The sequence below is a fragment of the Triticum aestivum genome, chromosome 2B, assembly GCF_018294505.1.
Source record: "Triticum aestivum cultivar Chinese Spring chromosome 2B, IWGSC CS RefSeq v2.1, whole genome shotgun sequence".
In the NCBI taxonomy this organism is placed as follows: domain Eukaryota; kingdom Viridiplantae; phylum Streptophyta; class Magnoliopsida; order Poales; family Poaceae; genus Triticum; species Triticum aestivum.
This window is the reverse complement of record NC_057798.1, coordinates 5,418,932-5,426,015: the sequence shown is the minus strand read 5'-3', so window position 1 is coordinate 5,426,015 and position 7,084 is coordinate 5,418,932. Positions and strand designations below refer to the sequence as shown.

Genomic DNA, 7,084 nt, shown 5'->3' with positions numbered 1-7,084 from the left:
TAATGATGTGATCATAATCTTGTTCTTTAACATATTAATATTCAAGTTCTTTTTGCGGGGTGATTAATATTCAAGTTATGTGCATACTAATTGTCTAATTTATCTGATCTAGTTCTGATCGTGTTTTGGCAGCCAAGACAGGTATATATAGGGGAAGCACACATGTTCCAGATGACCCAAACTTGCACATACATGTTCCCGGTGAAATAAAGCAAACTCCAAGCTAAACTTTTACATGGCCTATATCGTGGCGTTGCACAGGATGTAAACAAACTTGCACCGAAATAAGTAATGCACTATCTATTCATCTGACAAACTATTGCCACCAAGAATCTCTTAGTTTTCTAATCGTTATGTTAAAATCAAACTGTATGGAATCCTGCATCTCTCTTTGTCACCACCGGATCGAAAAAGATGGTGAAATGATTAAAATAATACTCGAATTGATGGAATAGATTTTTTTTGCAGGTCATGGAATAGTTGCTTTCCCTGCCTGGGAAATATTCAATTTCGCTTATAAGCTAATATTCTTGTTGGATTAGTTGAACTTTACAAGCCTTCTATGTTTTTTCCAACAAAATTATGTGGCAGATAATAGCATCTCAATAATTAAACAAGCCCACAAGATATTGATAAAAATCACTTGATTTTATGGAATAGTTGATTTCCCTACCTGGGACATTCAATTTCTCTTCTGTATCAATATTTTATGTAAGAGGGCTAGCGAGGAGACAATTGGTCGAATCGCTTGTTGTATTGCTGAGCCTCACGGGCTAGTATATAACAATAAATAGATTACAAGACTTAAAGGGTAGGAAGCCTCTACTAGAGATAAGTTAGGAAGAGTATATCAGAAATTACATGGTTTTTCAAAAGAAATATGTCGGCAGATAATAGCATCTCAATAATTAAACGAGCCCGCAAGATTATTTGTATATAGGAAATATATATGTCGGCAGATAATGGTGTTACAGTAATCATGCACGTCACACGGTGGACACTGGCACGACACAGAGTGGCGTAGCAAGATTCAGCACAGTGCCATAGCGGTCGTTGAGATCAATATCCTCGAATGCCATGCCATCAGGTAGTCTCCATTCTGTTTTGTGCACAAGTGAGGCTAGTAGCAGAGGCACTGCAGGGCATAGTCCATTCCAGGGCACACCCTCCGGCGGGCTCCGAATGACCTATAGGTATAGTCGTCCTTGACCTGAAAGTGCACGGCATCGCCTGCACCTGCAGCCAAGAACCTTTCAGGCATGAACTTGTCAGATTGAGGCCATACCGTAGGGTCCCTTCCGATTGCCCACAAGTTGACCACGACGCCCATTCCGATTGGGACAGGGAAGCCACCTAGTGACACTCCATCGACGGCCACCTCCCTTGGTATCAATGGTACTGCTGGGTGCAGCCGCAGCGTCTCCTTCACCACGGCATGGAGATAGGGAAGGTTGTCGAGGTCGCTCTCCTTCACGAAGTCACTGGACCCAACTACAAGGCACGCTCCGAGCTCATTGCGCACCTTCTTCATCTTCTCTGGGTGGCGCAGTAGCTGCGCCATAGCCCACTGCACGGTCACCGTGCTCGTGTCACTTGCGGCGATGAACATATCCTGTACAGAAATAAAACAATGAACATTCCACATACACACAATATTTGCAAGCAAAACAAGTACTCAATGAACATACGTACAGTTAGGAACGTGATGATTTCTTGGCGCGTGAGCTTGGACATGGCTTGGCGCGCGAGGAGAATGTCCAACACGTCATTGGTGTTCTCATTGCCAATGCCAGTTCTAGCTAACCGGCACTGAACAATCTCTTGGTCAAAGAAGTTGAACAGTTTGGCGAGATGTATAGAGATGCGGCGGCGAGAGCCGAGGAGGTGGTAAATTGGTGAGAGGAATGGAAAGGCGCTGAACAATCTCCTTAGGTATTCCACCTTAAAAGTATAATTAACAAGCATGGTGGAGATTTCAGCTTCCGGTATCTTTCTTTTATTGGTAACAATATCTTTCATATACTTAGCATAAGGCTTCATTTTAAGCATATCAGTAAAACGCATACGCAAAAGATAGGTCTAATCATTTCAGCAAAGCGCTCAAAATCCTCATCATCCTTCTTCTTGGACGGTTTAGGAGGAAAAGACATGGGTTTCTGAACCCATGGTTGTCTTTTTTTACCGTGCTTCCTAGCAACGAAGTCTCTCTTATCATAACGTTGATTCTTTGATTGTGGGTTATCAAGATCAATAGCAGGTTCAATTTCTACATCATTATTATTGCTAGGTTGAGCATCAACATGAACATCACCATTAACATTATCATTAGGTTCATGTTCATTACCAGATTGTCTTTCAACATCAGAAATAGAAATATCATTAGGATTCTCAGGTGTGTCAACAACAGGTTCACAAGAAACATACAAAGTACTACCATTTTTCTTCTTCTTTTTAGAAGGACTAGGTGCATGGACATTATTTCTCTGAGAATCTTGCTCAATTCTCTTAGGGTGGCCCTCAGGATACAAAGGTTCCTGAGTCATTCTACCACCTCTAGTCACAACTCTAACAACATTATCATTTTTCTTATCATTTAATTCATTGAACAAATATTTTTGAGCCTTAAGCACTTGTTCTACTTGAGTGATAACCATAGAAGCATGTTTATTAATAAGTTTAAGTTCACCTTTAACTCTAGACATATAATCACTCAAGTGTTCAATCATGTAAGCATTGCGGTTCAATTATCTACCAACATAAGAATTGAAGTTTTCTTGTTTAACAATAAAATTATCAAACTCATCCAAGCATTGACTAGCAGACTTATAACAAGGAATATCACCTTCATCAAATCTATAGAGAGAATTTACCTTTACTACCTGTGTCGGGTTATCAAGACCATGTATTTCTTCAATAGGCGGTAAATTCTTAACATCTTCAGCTTTAATGCCCTTTTCTTTCATAGATTAGTTTGCCTCTTGCATATCTTCAGGACTGAGAAATAGAACACCCCTTTTCTTCGGAGTTGGCTTAGCAGTTGGTTCAGGAAGTGTCCAATTGTTTTCATTGGTCAACATATTATTCAATAACAATTTAGCTTGATCAATAGTTCTTTCCCTGAAAACACAACCATCACAACTATCCAGGTGGCCTCTGGAAGCATCGGTTAGTCCATTATAAAAGATATCAAGTATTTCATCTTTCTTGAGAGGATGATCAGGCAAAGCATTAAGTAATCGGAGAAGCCTCCCCCAAGCTTGTGGGAGGCTCTCTTCTTCAATTGCACAAAATTATATATTTCCATTAAAGCAGCTTGTTTCTTATGAGCGGGGAAATATTTAGCAGAGAAGTAATACATCATATCCTGGGGACTACGCACACAACCAGGATCAAGAGAATTAAACCAAGTTTTAGCATCACCCTTTAATGAGAACAGAAATAATGTAAGGATATAATAGTAATGAGTTCTCTCATCATTACTGAACAGGGTGGCTATATCATTTAACTTAGTAAGATGTGCCACAACAGTTTCAGATTCATAGTCATAAAAAGGATCAGATTCAACCAAAGTAATTATCTCAGGGTCGACAGAGAAATCATAATCCTTATCATTAATAAAGATAGGTGAAGTAGCAAAAGCAGGGTCATGTTTTATTCTTGCATTCAGAAACTTTTCTTTTAGATTGACTAATAATTTCTTAAGACCAGATCTATCATTGCAAGCAAGAAAATCTCTAGCAGTTTCTTCATCCATAACATAACCCTCAGGAACAACAGGCAATTCATATCTAGGGGGATAATCTTCATCATCACTTTCATCAATATTATCAGTTTCAATAATTTCATTCTCTCTAGCCCTAGCAAGTTGTTCATCAAGAAATTCACCCAATGGCACAATATTATCAAACATCGATATAGTTTCATCATAAGTATCACGCATAGCAGAAGTGGCATCATCAATAACATGCGACATATCAGAATTAATAGCAGAAGCATGTTTATGTGTCGCAAGTTTACTCAAAACAGATGGTGAATCAAGTGCAGAGCTAGATGGCAGTTCCTTACCTCCCCTCGTAGTTGAGGGAAAAATCTTAGTTCTTTCATCTTTCAAGTTCCTCATAGTGATCAGAAGATATAAATCCCAAGTGACTCAAAGAATAGAGCTATGCTCCGCGGCAACGGCACCAGAAAATAGTCTTGATAACCCACAAGTATGGGGGATCGCAACCGTTTTTGAGGGTAGAGTATTGAACACAAATTTATTGATTCAATACAAGGGGAGCCAAAGAATATTCTCAAGTATTAGCAATTGAGTTGCCAATTCAACCACACTTGGAAAACTTAATATCTACAGCAAAGTATTTACACTAGTGCAGAACCGGGCAATAGCATCGGTTCGTATGTCCCTTTAGTGCCGGTTCCGTAACCGGCACTAAAGTGTGGGCACTAAAGCCCCCCCCCCTTTAGTACCGGTTCAGCACGAACCGGTGCTAAAGGGAAACCACGTGGCACGAGCCAGCTCCGGCGGCCGGGAGCCCTTTAGTACCGGTTGGTAACACCAACCGGTACTAAATGTTTGTGGGTTTTTGTTTTAGTTTTTATTTTTCAATTAAATTTGTGTTATCAATTTAATTTAGGATTGTTTTACATTATAATGAGTTGTAGTCGTCATCATCATCATCATCATCATCGCATATTAATAAATAAATAAAGTTTAGCGCGCTAAAAATCATCGTAGTCATTATTAATTACCACTATTTAATCATCATAGTCATTACCGCTAGCTATCTAATCATCACCAACACTGGCTAGCTTAAAGAAGAAACATTCACTTTGTAACAGAAGCAAAGATATCATCGAGTTCAACATAATCATCACTACCAACATCGAAGTTCAGGACAATACGGACATGCATGAGATGACAAATACTAATTAAGAGCATGAACTAGCTACTCCTGCTGCTCCCTCTCAGGTAGAATAGCATAGAACATGTATAGCTCTCCTGATTCATCATACTGGAGCATGCAGATGAATCTGTCTCCTAATCTGGGTTGCGCTTCTCCTTGCTGCCCCCTAGTACTTCTCTGCGATCGTTAACAATTTTGCTCCAATCTTTCACTATTAAGCATTCTTCGCTTTCAGAAAACCTGAATGCACTCATGTGCAATGTAGGAAATCTTGGTCGTAAGCTAACCATTGACATGCGACCTTTTGTCTCGATTCACTGAGGCACAACTGTCATCGGAAGTCCCTGTTGAAGAACATCGTATAGTAATTAATATACTAAGCAATGAAAGTTTAGCTTCAAAAATAATGTATGCAAAAGATGCACTAATTAAGGACAAATAGTTAAAATCTTACCATCTTTCGATTATAGATGTGACCGTAGTTCAATACAATCACCATTGATCGCACGTTTTGAGTACTAACATTTCTAAGCCATGAAACATAATGACTTATCTCCTCGCAGTTTAGTTGAGCCCCGGGGAAGTAGTAGGTCCTGTCTACCAAGCACCGGACATGTGTGCTTGAACCGAAATAAGCTGACAATACAAATTAGTTGTCAACTATTTTTGAATAAACTGTATCAAAGACATAAACTATATCAAAGACATAAACATATGCATGCATGCTGGTTGAGAAAAACTCACATAATGGTAGAACTGGAGGCGTTTGCACATCGACCCAGATGTCTATATTACCTTCAATATCATCTTCCGGACGAATATCAAAGGTGATAACCATATCAGGCTCAAATGCATAAGCCTTGCATAGTGCTTGCCAAGTTTTGCATTCAAAATGGGTGTATGTGTCTCCATTATATAATTTGACATTGAAAGTATACCCATGCTCCGTCTTCAAGTAAACTCTCTTTACCTCCATATCATCTATAGCACTAAAACCTATCTTATCCAAGACAAAAATTCTTGCATGACAGGGGATGCGCTAGTAGAATAGTGAAAATTTAAAATTATAAGTTGAAGCAAATGAAGCATAAGTCATGCTTTAAAATTATAAGTTGAAGCAAATGAAGCATAAGTTTTGCATTCAAATAATAATTGCCGTTGTGACTTACTGTATCCACTTCGAATGTCTCATTCAGCTTGATGTTGAAGCGCCTACCATCAACAAGGAAATTTCTGTCGCACAGGCCGCGCTGGTCTTCACAGTGTTCGCACATAATGAAATCTTTTTCGTCGTCAGATAATATTTCCTATATGTTCATATAGGTGAAACATTAAACAATTATTACTATCTAACATTAATTAATATCTAGCCAATTCAAATATATATCTAACTATATTCATCTAACATTCGACATTAATCTAACATTTATATAAACTCAAAATATATAAAAACATTAAATAAACAGAAAAACTCATTAACAAATAATATTTTAATTAGATCATCAAATCTCAGATACGGCAATTTTCTTATTAAAAATAAACTAGTTATATTAATTATTCAACTAGTTCAAATCTCAAATACCTAAATAAACTAGTTCGACAATTTTCTTACTAAAAATAAACTAGTTATATTAATTATTCAACTAGTTCAAATCTCACATACCTAGCTAATTAATATCTAATTAAATTTTCTAAAAAACAGAAAACAGAAAATAAGTAAAAAAATGTGTGTGTGTATGTGTGTGTGTGTGTATGTGTGTATGTGTGTGTGTGTATGTGTGTGTGTATGTATGTGTATATATGTGTGTGTATGTGTGTATATATGTGTGTGTCTGTGTACGTATACGTACACTGCAGTGCGCGGCCTCGTACGCCGCCGCTCCGTACGTACGACCGGGGGCGCCGGTGTATGGGGCGGGGGCGGCGGCGTACGTACGGGCCGGGTGCCCGCGCGGCGCGGGTATACGCGAGAGCTAGCGCGAGAGATCGAGTACATACGGGCCGGACCGCGGCGCGACGATGACGGACGGCGGGCGACGACGGGCGGCGGGCGACGGGCGGCGGGCGATGGGCGATGGGCGGACGACCGGCGACGGGCGACGGGCGCGGCGGCCGGCGACGACGGGACTCGAGTGGCGCGCGGCGTCGCGAGAGGTTGGAGATGCGAAGAAGTGGGG

The 7,084-nt window shown here is 39.8% G+C and overlaps 1 pseudogene; it reads right to left on the bottom strand.

Annotated features, from left to right (window-relative positions):
- Positions 1–986: 986 nt before the first annotated feature.
- LOC123047655 (cytochrome P450 76M5-like) lies at positions 987–1,965 on the bottom strand (annotated as a pseudogene).
- Between the last annotated feature and the right edge of the window lie 5,119 nt (positions 1,966–7,084).